Genomic DNA, 14915 nt, shown 5'->3' with positions numbered 1-14915 from the left:
AAGTGCTGGGGTCTATCCAGAGCCTCAGATGTGCAGGTAAGCTCTCTACCACTCAGCTGTAGCCGCCACCTTAGGTTCACTTTGTGTTGGTTAGTTGGTTTTAAGAAAGGAAGAGTTAATTTGGGCTCATAGCTTGAAGGCACAGTCTGGCATGGCAGGGTGTCATGATCCTGAGGCAGCAGGATCAGGAGACAGCTGGTCACATCATGTCCCACTTCTGAGTGTAGGAAGCAGAGAAATGTCTGCTGTTGCTGCGCAACTCAACTCTCGGGCTCCCCCACCCCCACCCCCCGCCCTTTTATTCAGTCTGGGGCCCTAATCTGTGAGATGGAGCTACTCACATTCAGGGTAAGTTTTCCCTCCTCTGTTAAACCTTTTTAAAAACACCTTCCTTCACAGGCGTTCCAGAGCTGTAGAGGATACTCAGTCTAGTCAGGTTGGCCGTGAAGATTACCCATAACACTGCCCACCCCCATTCCCCATGTCTTATACTTAAAATAGCTCTTCCTGGCCCTGAGGCTGGAGTGTTATCTGTGAACCCATAACTAAGGTCATGTGAATGCATATAGTCATCTCTATAAAGCCCAGGATCTCCGGGGTCCTTCCAAATCCACCGTGTGACACTGTTAGGTCACACAGTAAGACACTGTCTCAAACCAATAAGTAAATAAATATATTCATGTCCCAGAATCCTCGTGCCTTGCTTTCTTTTCCTCAGCACTTGCCATCTAGAGTGTGGCTACAGTATTGAGCAGCTCCTCTTATCAATCTAAGGCGGTTTTGTCCTGACCAAGAGAACATAGAAGCCGTGATGCTCCAGTACCTCAGGACCAAGTCTCTGCCTGGGTCCTTTTGGAAAGCAGCCCTGAAGCCATGATGCTTTTAGGATGCCTGAGAGGAGAGACCACAGGAGTCAGGTAGCTGAGCTACTGCCCCACCCCCACCTGCTGCACACAGCCCTGACTGAGCCTGCGCAGAACCAGAAATGGCTTCACTGTAAGCAAACAGTTGCCCAGCCAAAGCAAATATCAGTACGCAGATGTGTACGTTCTTGTGAAATGAACGCAGAGATGGAAGAGATCAATGAAAAGCGTGCGGGAGACTAATATGGGGCAAAGTGACCTGGTATGACTACACCATCACCAACAATGGGCTGGAGATAACTTTGGCCCGGGGTGGTGATAAGGAAATAAGCGAAGGCAGTGATAGCTGGGTCTGTGGTGGGGTGATGGATTGTTAACACTCCCTAGCTGGGCGGCGGGGAGGGGACACAGGCGTACTTGGGGAAGCAGATCCCACCCTCCACTCCCTCTTGCTTCCCAGCTGCAGGTGGTCTTGGGAGCACCTAGGGTACACCATACGAGATACAAAATGTTAACTGAAGGACTCCGTGATAAATCTAAATCTGCTGTGAGGATCACCCATGATGGGTCAGAATTTTGATGATTCATTTGTCTGGGGTGTCTGTCACCCATAGTCTTGTAAGCAGCCCCTCATCTATACTCTTAGAAAGCCCAGTGAACACAATGCCTTCCCAAGCTGGGCTTGGATGGACTCCTCTGTCTGTCAGGGTACCCTGTGTAGCAAATGGATGTTTGCTCATGTGCCCCAGGAAAAGTAACACAACACGTGGGTTTCGTTCGCCGCGTCGTGGTAACACCCACACTACTAATTTCTTCTTATGCATCACGGGATGCGGTGTTGGGTGAGGTGGTAAAGTGTCACTGAGTTGGGTGTAGTGCATGCCCTGAGTCCAGCTTTCTGTCCTGGCCGCTGCCTGGGGACATACAGACTCCAGTTACTTCGTTTATGAAACTTGGGTTTGACATATTTCTTAGCATAACTCCTCCCCGAGCCGTGTGGTCCAGACACTTAAATTTTTCACTCTTTTCTTGTAATGCCTTCATTCTTGCAATTCTCAAATATTTTAATTTTCCACAGAGTGGGGGAGGGAGACTTTTACAGAGTTGACTTGCTAAAATTTAGAGCAAACCCTTCCCATCTCTCTATTCCAGAATACAGTGTTTTATAGTCTTCTAAAAATAACCTGAACTCTGGTGCCCTCGTTTCGTTCTTACATCCACAGAGCTTTTTCCCACACAGTTCCCATGGATTTCCCGCAGATGAAATCAACGTCTTGTGGAACTGAGTTTGCTGTGCCCGCTAACATGGCTGTTTAGTTCCTTCTGATCTCTCCCTTCCAGAGCGGTAAGAGAACTCTGAACTCACAGTTCGTCTTAGATTTCATAGTTACCATAACTCACTCCACGCTGACTCTCTGTCAGGACGTATGTGTCATCTCCTTCCAGTAAACCAATCACTCTCTCAGCTTTCGTTTTTATTTTTAATTCTTTAGACAGGGCCTCCCATTGTAGCCATAGCTGGCCTCACACAGAGATCTGCCTGCCTGCCTCAGCCTCCCAAGTGGAAGGCTCCACTTTTTGTTAGGAAGCATACTCCTAGCTGGATGTTGTAGCTCATACCTTTAATCCCGGCACTGTGGAGGCAAAGGCAGGTGGATCTCTGTGAGTTCAAGACCAGCCTGGTCTACATAGTGAATTTGAGGACAGCCAGGGCTATTATGTAGAGAGATCTTGTTTCAAAAACTAAACGTAATAATAATAATTTTTTTAAAAGCACACTTCTTGTTATGGGTGTGTGGTCATTGTTTAAATAATTCGCGTCTCATTCAGAAAGGACAATGTTTATGTTATGCCAGACTATAGATCCTAAAGGTCGATGTTTATGTTATAGATGTAAGTTAGAGTGGAAATAAGAAACTCGGAGCAGGGCTACAGATTTGATCTTTCTTCTTAGAGCACGTGAGCTTCTGTCTGAAGTAGCTTCAAAGAGCACAGTTCTCAATCTGTGCCAGTACGAACTGGGAAGTGGGTCCGGCTGCCTGTGGAAAGGGTGTTTTCTTTAGATGCACAGAACTTTTCACTGTTGACTGGAGAAACCAGGGACTCAGCTGTTAGCTCCATACCACAGTACCACTGAGCTTGAGGCCTCGCAGGAAAGTTCTGTCGTTTTCGTGGGAGTTAGCATCCTGTATCATTTGTAAATGTCAGGCTGTATTCGTTTATCTCAAGAGCTCTCTGCGGGGGAGGGTGCACCATGAGATGAACCCAGATCAGAAAGTGACACCCTGAGTTCTAGTCCGAGTCTAAGGCTAATTTATTTCATTTTATTCTTCTGGTCTCAGTTTTTGTCACATGCAGTAAGACCTCAGAACGGGTCCATGCTAGGGCTACTGGCATTTAACAAGCAAGCGTGTGATTGGCAGACAATGCTTGCAGTTAATAGGAAAACACTTCGTGGTTTTTGTTTGGTTGTTTGGGTATTTTTGTTTGTTTGTTTGTTTTGAGACAGGGTTCTCTCTGTAGCCCTGGATGTCCTGGAACTCCCTCTATGGAGTGGCTGGCCTAGATTATCTGCCTGCCTACTGAGATTAAAGGCATGTGCCACCACCACCTGGCTGAAAACACTTTCTGGCATTCCCAGCAGACTGGAGCATTAATTGCTCTCTCTTGCTCATTACACTTGGTGCCTGCCTGTATAATAGCTTTTAAGCACACTGTATCCTGGTGTTTACATAATTGAGTTCCCAGTCATCAAGCCTTTACAGTCAGACTCTCTCTTCTCTCCCTTCTGGGCTTCCAAGGCCCCCTGCCAACTTCCCAGGAAACTTGAGTACTTTTTCCTCTATTTCAGCCTTGTTCCACTTACCAGCTTTCGGTGTGTATTAAGAAGCACCACTGTTTTTCTCCCGTCCCACATCTGTATTAAGAAGCACCACTGTTTTTCTCCCCTTCCCACATCTGTATTAAGAAGCACCACTGTTTTTCTCCCGTCCCACATCTGTATTAAGAAGCACCAGTTTTTCTCCCCTTCCCACATCTGTATTAAGAAGCACCACTGTTTTTCTCCCGTCCCCACATCTGTATTAAGAAGCACCAGTTTTTCTCCCCTTCCCACATGTGTATTAAGAAGCACCACTGTTTGTCTCCCGTCCCACATCTGTATTAAGAAGCACCACTGTTTTTCTCCCCTTCCCACATCTGTATTAAGAAGCACCACTGTTTTTCTCCCCTTCCCACATCTGTATTAAGAAGCACCAGTTTTTCTCCCCTTCCCACATCTGCATTAAGAAGCACCACTGTTTTTCTCCCATCCCACATCTGTATTAAGAAGCACCACTGTTTGTCTCCCGTCCCACATCTGTATTAAGAAGCACCACTGTTTTTCTCCCCGTCCCACATCTGTATTAAGAAGCACCACTGTTTTTCTCCCCTTCCCACATCTGTATTAAGAAGCACCACTGTTTGTCTCCCGTCCCACATCTGTATTAAGAAGCACCACTGTTTTTCTCCCATCCCCACATCTGTATTAAGAAGCACCAGTTTGTCTCCCGTCCCACATCTGTATTAAGAAGCACCACTGTTTTTCTCCCATCCCACATCTGTATTAAGAAGCACCACTGTTTTTCTCCCGTCCCACATCTGTATTAAGAAGCACCACTGTTTTTCTCCCGTCCCCACATCTGTATTAAGAAGCACCACTGTTTTTCTCCCGTCCCCACATCTCTGGTTCCTTCACCGACTAGGGTCTGCTGCAGCTACAGCTTTTCTCTCTTCCATCTGCTGCTTCCGCTTGCAACCCTGCTGTGCCACTGAGAGTGTCATTGAAAGCCAGGGTGCAGTAGTGAATGCTTTTGATACCAGCTCTCTCCGGAGGCAGAGGCAGGGGGATCTCTATGAGTTCAAGGCTGGCCTGGTCTACATAGTGATTCTAGGACAGCCAGGACTATATAGTAAGACCTTGACTCAAAGAAGAAAAAAAAAAAAAAAAGGTGTGTGTGTGGGGGGGTGTATTCCAGAATCCCACACTGTTGCTGACATTTCTCTGCCATCTGCTTTCCAGCCTCCAAGCAGTATTCCAGGAGTCAGCCATCACTAAGGAGTCAGCTTAGCCTGTGCACCATACTTTCCTGGACATTCCTTTGCAGGACTGGTCCCCCCTTCCCTTACTTTTAAATGTTAATGATCCCCAAGGCTCAACTCCTGTCCTGTTGTGTATCTCTCAATAGTTTCTCCCTTGGATTCTTCAGTACCCACAGCAGTTACCTCACACCACTGAGACTGGATATTGTTTGTCTGGCCAGGCTCCCCTCGGAGCTCCCTCCAACTCCCCACGCAGCAACCCCATCTGGATGCCTCACAAGCACCCCCAATCTGAACACAAACTGAACCTTTTCCTGTCTTGGTGGATGACGTAACTGTTGCATTTTAAAAATGGTGCTGCACGGCAGGAAGGAGTCACACCATACAACAGGCCCCCGTGGGAGGCTTATTGAGGGGAGGGGAGAGAAGGGGCAGAGAAGGGGGCAGAGACCGGTCCCTGGGGATGAGACAAGGAAGAGAAAGAGAAGGGAGATGTAAAGGCCCACCTTCTCTAAGGAAGCAGAGCAAATGCTCACAGGCGGTGCTCATAGTGGCTGCTGCTGAGGTCTATCCTGTCAGGACCCTAAGGGCGGTCAGTACAGAAGCCTAAATGCTGACATTCCTCCCTTTTGTTTATTATAATAAGGTGAGGGGTTAGAAAGGGGTAGCAGGTGAGGCGGGGATGAGGGCACCATGTTCTCAAGACTGCTTCCTGCTGGCCTGGGGGGCATCAATCATCTGTGGGGGATCTGAGAAAAGTAGGGTGCTGGCCACGTCCTGGGGTAGCTGGCTGTTTCACTTCACTGTCCAGGCTCTGTGGAACCGTCCAACACCTCTTGAACCTGGCAAGATGCTGTTCTGATGGATTCAAGTTGACTCCCTGGAGCTCACAAGAAATCATGAGGAGGTCACCAGCCAAGATGGAGGAGAGCCACGTGGTTGCTGTTAATAGTCACATGCACACACACACAGGATAAACAGGAGTTGAGTAAATAGAAGGGGAGAACCGGTGTGTGCTGAGCAAGACGAAGCTGGCTTCTCCCTCTCTGCTTCGCACGTTGCAGCAAACAGGACATTTAGAGAGAAAGAGCAGACAGACACAGCAGGTCTTGGAGCAAAGAAAAAGAAAGTGGACAGTTCTTTCTTGGTTCCCCGACTGCCTGGTCCACGGAATACTGAGGTCAGTCTCACACCCAGGGGAATGGTCAGAGGCGGGTAGCCCCACCAGAGACCCAACTGTTGGTACTGGATGGAAGGCGAAGCTGTTGGTGAATGAGAAAGCAGATTTGTTACAAGTGGAGGAGAGCAAATTTGCTGCGGGTAGGGTCCTAGCATGAAGTGGGCATCCTTGGCGGGCCCTGCCAAGCATACAGCACTAAACAAACACACCCACAGGCAACAAGGTTACTACAAGAGGTTTTTGTTGTTGTTTTTGTTTGTAAGGATTTATTTATTATATATATAGTATATATAATGATATATAACATAAATAATATATATAATTTACTTATTTGTTGTAAAATATATACACACACACATATATATTTTGTCTGCATGTATGCCTGTAGGCCAGAAGAGGGCGCCAGATCTCATTACAGATGGTTTCTTCACAACCATGTAGTTGCTGGGACTTGAACTCAGGACCTCAGGAAGACTAGCCAGTGTTCTTAACCCCTGAGTCATCTCTCCAGCCCTAGTACAAGTGGTTTGAAGGAGGGGGAGAGCAAATGAGTAAAAGGTTGCGTTAGAGAAGGGACTTGATAAGAGAAAGCTTGAAAGTCGGGTACCCGCTTCTGGCAGAAGTTGCAAGGGCCCTGTGAAATACAGGGATATGGGGGACAGATAAGTGGCCATTTTGATTGGCATCGAGTCTGACTGCAAAGGCGGGTAAGTTAAGCCCTTAAATCAGGTGCTGGACATGGAGGTGGGCGTCTTTTCCATGAGTGAGGTATAGAAGGTCCAAGGGCTGGAATCTCCAGCATCCCAGAAATTCAGCAAGAACTGACAAGGAGGCACAAGCTGCTCGGTGGACCGTCATCCAAAAAAGCAGAGGCCGATGAGCTACGAGCCCAAGTAAGATGCAATCGCCTGGTACCAGGGCTTCGAGAAAAGCCAGCAGGCGACCACCGTGCTCAGGAAATGAAGACTCATTCTGGGAAATGGCCAGAAGCGGGGGTGGGTGGGGTGTGGAGGTGGAGATGCTTACCAGTCCTTGGTGTTGAAGGGAGAGAATGGGGAGCCCAGCCATTCATTAGGTGGGAAAGTGGGGTTGGCACCAGCAGCCTGGGTTCCAGGTCCCGGCATGTCTCAGACGGTCAGAAGAGCCTAGCTGAGTCATGACACAAAAAGTTGTATTTTAAAAGTGATGCGGTGGTAGGAGGGAGTCACGCCATACAACAGGCCCAAGTGGGAGATTTATTGACAGAAAGGGAGAGAAAGGGCAGAGACTGGTCCCTGGGGAAGAGAGTGAAGGGAGAGCAGGGAGGTAGGTGTACAAGGCCTGCCTTTTATAAGGAAACTTAGCGAATGTGCACAGGTGGTACTCTTAATGGCTACAGTTGAGGATATAGCCTGTCAGGACCCCAAGGGTCCTTACAGATACCTAAGTGCTAATAATAACCAAGGCAGAAACCCCAGAATCTCCCTTCATTGCTATCATCCTTACCCTCTACGTCAACAGATCCGGTCCACTTTTTTTTGTTTGTTTCTTTGTTTTTCGAGACTGGATTTCTCTATGTAGCTTTGTGCCTTTTCTGGCTCTCACTCTGTAGACCAGGCTGGCCTCGAACTCACAAAGATCCGCCTGCCTCTGCCTCCTGAGTGCTGGGATTAAAGGTGTGTGCCACCACCGCCCGGCTCCGTCCATTTTGTCTTTAGAATAACTTTAGACTCCTGATTTCTATTTGTTTGCCCAGGTTGGTCTTGAACTTAAGACTCTCCTGTCTTGAACTCCAAGTGCTGGCATAGCAACCCTGCTAAACTGGACTTGCCAGGATCTTTGGGGTTTTTGTTTGTTTGAGAGTTCTCTCTCTCTCTCTCTCTCTCTCTCTCTCTCTCTCTCTCTCTCTCACACACACACACACACACACACACACACACACACACACACACACACACATGATTATATTTATCCCCATTTCCCCCAACACTAGGGTCATTTGAAACACATGTTGCAGATCTAAACGCCAGTGGTCTCCAGTTGTTCTCAGGTGACAGATCAAATCCTTAGAAGGATACCTCTCCATGGATAATGGCATGGGAATTGTTCAGACCATGATCCTATTTACTCCAGGTATTTCTCTGATACGTACCCCTCATGGGGGGTTACCTCATACAACCTTGAAATCTCCATTTCCCAGCCTCCCCTCCTCTCTACTTGCTGAGCAGAATTTGCCAATGGAGAGAGATGCCAGATCCTCTGTCCCTCTTCAGCTTCCTGGATAAGGTCTCTGGCAGATGAGGCCTCTCCTCCACTATTTCTGCTCCTGCTGCAGGCCCTGTGTTCCTGTGGCTGCGGAGTGGATTGACACAGACTGAGTGTCACAGAATCCCCCCAAACTGACCCTCTCATCATTTGCCATTAGCACTCTAAAATCCAGCTGTTCGGCCGGCTCCCTAGGAACCCGAGGGAGACTTCCACCCCCCTGCCTGGTGCTGATGGTGCCAGGCACCCTGGTGTTGTCTGGCTTCTCAAAGCATCTCCCTCCACCCTGCCTCTCATCCAAGCTGCTTTTTCTGTGTTTCCTCTATGTTTCTGTTCTCCCCCTTGTCTTATGAACACACCATTCTTTGGATTTAGGGTCCACTCTACTCCAGAATGATGTCAATTAAATTTTATTACCTCTACAGAGTCCCTATTGATAAACGAGGTCACATTCACTGGTACCTGGCACTAAGATTTTATTGCATCTGGTTTTTGGGGGGGGGATAGGAGAAGGGACACATACATACTCATGAAACACACACACACACACACACACACACACACACACACACACACACACACACTGTTTACATCTTAAGATGCCACAGGGCAGGTGAGATGTCTGGATAGGTAAAGACATTTGCCATGGATCCCTCTGGAACTGGAGCTATGGATGGCTGTGAGCCACCAGGAAGGTGCTTGGAACCAAGCCTGGTTGCTCTGCAAGACCAGGTGCTCTTAATGATTGAGCCATCTCTCCAGCCCTTGTCAGGTAATTTTTAATTAATAAAAGTAAGATTTTTGTTATTGTTTTCTTATTTTTATGACAGAATCTCATGTAGCCCAGGGTAGCTGTAAACTTGCTATGTGGCTGGGGATGATCTTGAACTTTGGATCCTGTCTGCACCTTTTTAGTGCTGAGGTTACAGGCATGTGCCACCACACTTGGTTTTATGCCTATAACTCCAGTTTCAAGGGTCCTGTCCTCCTTAGGCACTGCACACAGAAAGTGCACATACAAACAGGCACACACACACACACACACACACACACACACACACACACATACAAGTAAATAAATCTTTTTTAAGAAGTTCAGCATGCTGAATGATGATGGTACATGCACTTAGGAGGAAGAGCAGGTAGATCTCTGAGTTCAAGGACAGCCTGGTCTACAGAGTGAGTTCTAGGACAGCCAGAGCTATGTAGAGAGATCCTGTCTTGAAAAACCCAATAGAAAAAAAGTCCAGTCTATGCTGTACAGGAAGTGGTCATAGAGCATTACCATGTGGCTACTTTGAATTGAGAAATGCTATAAACATAAAATATAAACCAGAATGTAGGTGGACTTTTCTGTCCTGCCAGTCTGCTCCAAAATAACCACACAGAGATTTACTATTATTATAAATAATCAGCCAGTAGCTTAGGTTTGTTACTAACTAGCTTACAACTTAAATTAACTCATATTTCTTATCTATGCTCTACCACCTAGCAGTACCTTTTTGCAGCATGGCATGTTCATCTCCTGCTTCCTCTGCATCTGGCTGGCCTACTCTACCCTCCTACTTCCCAGCATTCTCTCAGTCTGGCCCTCTCACCTAATCTCTTTCTGCCTAGCTATTGGCCAGTTATCTTTTTATTAAACCAATGAGAGCAAAACATCTTCACAGTGTACAAAAGGATTATTCCCCAACACCAGGATCTGAAGACTCAAAAAAGATTAGATAGCCTACTGGTGTTGTGTGACAGTTCCTGACAAGACACAACAAATGTCTACTAACCCCAGACATGGAACCCATGACAGACCAAAGTATGGAGGCCACAAAAATCCAGCTTGGTGAGCCAGTTACTTACAGGATCAGAAATGACTCAGCCACATCACCAAAGCCCACCCCAGCATGGGTGACAGCTCACAAAAGCTGAGAACCTGGAGCACACTGCATAGGCTGCAGGCAGCCCAAGGGGTTGGAGAGTGTCCTTTCTGGGGGCTCAGTTGGTCTCAGCCTCTTCTGAGCAACAAGGTCTTTGTTTCTTCTAGGCAGTTCAGCCAGTGTCTGTTTGCAGTTGGCTTATCTTCTCTCAGCTCCTTCCAGGCTGCTCAGTCTGAGACTCTCCTAAGCAGCTCGTCTTGTCTGAGAATGGCTTGTAGATGTAACCGTCTTGTTAAATAAGAAACACAGAACCAATTGCACAGTTAAAAACCACGAGGTCAGAGCAAGAGCGGGAAAACCTTACCCTTCACTGCTTCTGCAGTTCCTCCTCTCCGCAAGAGACCTACTTCTGTGTGTCCTGTCTATTTAAAGACTTTCTGTTCTGTTTTCTCATTGGTTGTAAACCCAGCCACATGACCTCCTTGTCACTGCCTGTTTGTACAGACCTCCAGGTCTTCTGTGGTTAGTATTGAGATTAAAGGCGTGTGTCTGCCATGCTGGCTGTGTCCTTGAACACACAGAGATCTACCTAGCTCTGCCTCCCAAGTGCTTGGATTAAAGGCATGCACCACTACCGCTCAGCTTCTGCTCTGGCTTGTTCTGACCTCAAGGCAATTTTATTAACATACAAGTAAAATCACATTTCAATACAAATAAAATATCACTATAATGGCTCACATCAGTCTTTGATTGTATTCTTTTTTTCCCCTCAAATAATTTATTTATGCTTATTTTGTGTGCATTAGTGCTTTGTCTGCATGTATGTCTGTGTGAGGGTGTCAGATCTTGAAGTTACAAGCAGTTATGAGCCACCATGTGGGTGCTGGGAATTGAACCCAGGTCCTCTGGAAGAGCAGTCATCTCATTGAGCCAGTCCCTCACAACTGTCTTTATCACTTACATACTTTTAGGGAGGGAGGGACCTAGTGAATTTGGTCAGACTCAGGGACTTCCTGAAGCTATTTTGAGTCACTTACTTTCTGAGCTTCCTCCCTGCAGGATGGGAGTGTTTCACCTCTTCTCAGAACATCCTGTTGTCTCCCCATCACTCTGTATAAATAAAGTGCTGATTGGCTAGTAGCCAGGCAGGAAGGATAGGGTAGGCGGGACAAGGAAGAGGAGAAGGCTGGGAGGAGACACTGCCAGCCTCTGCCATGAGAAGCAACATGTAAAGACACCGTAAGCCACAAGCCATGTGGCAAAGTATAGACTAACAGAAATGGGCTAAATATAAGAGTAAGAGCTAGACAATGGTAGGCCTGAGCTAATGGCCAAGCAGTTTAAATAACATTGAGTGTCTGTATGATTATTTTATACGTGGGTTGTGGGACCGCGGGGGCTTGGTGGAACCTGGAGAGAAGCTCTCCAACTACAATACCCTGTTGTTTTCCTTCCCTTCCACATTCTGTCTTAAGTTTCCTCCAGGATGGAAGGTTTTAATCAGAGGAAACTGCTATGCAATAATTGACAACCTCAGTATCAAAGGAGCGTGCTAGGTTAAGTGACTCACTGGTTTAAAAAGGATCCACAGAGGCCCACAGCACATACCGTTGTCAGTGAGGTACTTTTCCACTGATGATCTCATCAGATGTCTGTGTGGTGGGAAAGGTACTTTTTCCTCAAATGTCTGCCCTGTGGGTTGCTGTGGCATTCCTAAGAATCACAGGAAAGGGCTTTCCCTCCGTGGAAGACATTCTCATACTGATTTTTCACTACTAAGAAACGTGGGTCTGGGATAATAGATTAAGTACAACAAAGCAGGGCTGGAGGGATGCTCACACTTGCTGTTCATCCAGAAGACCCAAGTTCAGTTCTCAGCACCCTGTAAATCTAGCTCCTGGGGATCCAATGCCCTGGACTCTGTAGGTCCCTGTGCATGCATGCATGCACACACGCACGTGCACACACACACACACACACACACACACACACACACACTTTTAACAGACCTATAATAAAAGAGAAAAAAACAAAGTTGGGCCCTCCTACAGGTATTAGAGCAGATGGCATGAGGCCCCTGGTGCCCCTCACCCATCTCTGTGACACAGGTGATTGCAGCTCAGAAGGCAAAGCCAAAGGGTCGCCTCAAGTTCATTACATAATTCTCTGAGCTGCATCTGCTCTGGGAAATAGTAGGGGCTGACTGGCAGTCACTGCAATGTTTTGACAGTGTGAGAGAGGTTGTTTGGGGGAAAAACATCTCTCTCTCCCTCCCTCCTTCCCCCCCCCCCTCTCCTTCTCCCTCTCTCTCTCCTTCTCCCCCCCCCCCCACCACTGTGCCTTCATACTGAATGACTTTGTTTTTAAGCTGTCTTAGCCTTGATGTGTAAAGGCCTGGCTATTCTCCCCCTCAGGACACAGTTGTTATTTTTGGAGCAGAGGTACTACTAAAACAATTTCTGCCCTTTGTGAGCTCCCAGGCCCCTTGCGCTCCGACCTGAGAGACTTCCCTGTCCTCCAGCCTTGCTTCTGGAGGCAGGGATGTAGACCAGCCCCCTGGAACATCATTGCTCTGGTGTCCCACAGACTCCTTGGCACCCACAGTCCATTTGTTAGACTGTGTCCTTGAAACAGTCAGACCACGTGCTCCAGGGCGGTCTGCTTCCTGTCTTTGGAGTCATGGAAAATTCCTTCCTCATTCAGAGCCCACACTCCAAGCTGATTCCCTTGTCTCTTTGTTTTAGGAATTTGGCCTTTTCTGCTTTTATCACTTACTGTTTAGGGTCAGGATGACCCTCCTGTTTCGTTTTAATGGAAGGTGTGCCAGGTCACCACGTCCTCAGGCCCAACCCAGCTTTAGGTGAAGGATTTTGCAGGCTGCCGGGATGCATCTTGTATGGAGAAGCAGCAGTGCTGCGGATATCCAGAGTAGCCAAGTGTGGTGGGTTGAAAGAAAATGGCCCCCAAAGGGAGTGGCACTATTAGGAGGTGTGGCTTTGTTGGAGCAGGTGTGGCCTCCTTGGAGGAAGTGTGTCACTGTGGAGGTGGGCTTTGAAGTCTCAAGATACCACCCAGTATCTTAGACTACTTCCTGTTGCCTGCAAAATGTAGGACACTCAGCTACTTCTCCGGCACCATGTCTGTGTGCACGCCACAATGTTGTACCTTGATGATAATGAATTAAACCTCTGAAACTGTAAGCCACCACAATTAAATATTTTCCTTTATAAGAGTTGCTGTGGTCATGGTGTCTCTTCACAGTAATAGAAACTCTAACTAAGACATCAGGCTTCTTACTGGAAACCTCTTTGTTGGCCTTGGTGGGTCCCAGTTGCAGACCAGCTGCCCCATGGTCAGTCCCTGCATATCAGTTAACTCAGGCAGCACACAAGTCATTTGGTACATAACCATGGTGGACATGGGAACCTGAACATGCTGCTCTCTACTCCACTGACCTGCGGGGCCTAGAATTACACTGCACAGGCTGTGGACAAAGAACCCCCAGGAAGAGGGACAGGCCCTGGTGATCTGACCAAGGTCCATGCCCAGATTCCTGGACTTCCTGGCCAATCCCTTCAATCTCAGGTGTCTGCCATGGAAACTCTTGGAGAGGTGATCTGAGTTAGACAGTATCTCACCCAGTTCTGTGTGCTGGGGAAAGGTGCCTGGGGATGGATAAATGTCCCTGAAAGCAGGCTGGAGGAGGAACCTCCAAGCCCCAAAGCCACTTATCTATTTATTGGTTTCAAAGACAGCACAAGAGACAAACAAAATGTGGACTTTCTGAACTCTTGCTACATGTCTTTGACACCTGCGAGAATGACATAGTATGAGATGGAATTCTTTTTGAGTTAGCTGTCACAGTGGTGGTGTGAGAAGGATATCTCACTAAGAAAATACACATCTTTAAGAGTGCCATGGCCACTGGGCAGTGATGGCGCACACCTTTAATTCCCGCACTTAGAGGACAGAGACAAGGGAATCTCTGAGTTCGAGGCCAGCCTGGTCTACAAAGTGAGTTCCAGGACAGTAAAGACTAAACAGAGAAACCTTGTCTTGAAAAACCACACACACACACACACACACACACACACACACACACACACACACACCAAAAACAAAAAGCAAAACAGCTGGGCAGTGATGGTGCACGCCTGTAATCCCAGCACTTGGGAGGCAGAGGCAAATGGATCTCTGTGAGTTCGAGGCCAGCCTGGTCTCCAAATCGAGTTTCAGGAAAGACACAAAGCTACACAGAGAAACCCTGTCTCAAAAAACCAAACCAAAACAAAACAACAACAACAAAAAAACCCAAAAAGCAAAACAAAACAAAATGCTGTGGCCAGCTCATCAGTGTAGAAAGCCATTCTGATGGGAAGTTCATAAGATGTAAAATTAATCCACCATCCTCCCCACCCGGACAGTTCTAAAGTGTCCAGTCCAGTGAGATTCAGCATTCACAATGCTGTGAGCCATTCTCTCTAATTCTAAGACATTTTCATCACTTCTATACTCACTAAAAACTGTTCCCCACTCTCCTACTTCAGCCACTGACCATCACTGGTCTGCTTTCTGTCACCGTACACTTGCCTCTTTGGGACCATGTTCATGCTCCCATGATGGAATGCCTGGCGTAAACAGCTAAAAGGAGGAGACTTTCCTTTGGCTCATGGCTTC

At 47.4% G+C, this 14915-nt stretch overlaps 1 long non-coding RNA gene across 2 annotated transcripts; it reads right to left on the bottom strand.

The window, feature by feature from the left end:
- Positions 1 to 5873: 5873 nt before the first annotated feature.
- LOC118587402 lies at positions 5874 to 10555 on the bottom strand. Of its 2 annotated transcripts, none has more exons than XR_004945455.1 (3): positions 10222 to 10555; positions 7150 to 7272; positions 5874 to 6205 (listed from the first exon to the last, which is right to left on the bottom strand). It is a non-coding gene; the product is annotated as an uncharacterized LOC118587402 (long non-coding RNA). The 2 variants fall into 2 exon arrangements; XR_004945454.1 differs by lacking the exon at positions 5874 to 6205 and adding an exon at positions 6607 to 6636.
- Positions 10556 to 14915: the final 4360 nt, after the last annotated feature.

The sequence above is a fragment of the Onychomys torridus genome, chromosome 7 (assembly GCF_903995425.1).
Source record: "Onychomys torridus chromosome 7, mOncTor1.1, whole genome shotgun sequence".
NCBI lineage: Eukaryota > Metazoa > Chordata > Mammalia > Rodentia > Cricetidae > Onychomys > Onychomys torridus.
Note: the sequence above shows the minus strand (reverse complement) of the source record. Positions and strands in the feature narration are given on the sequence as shown.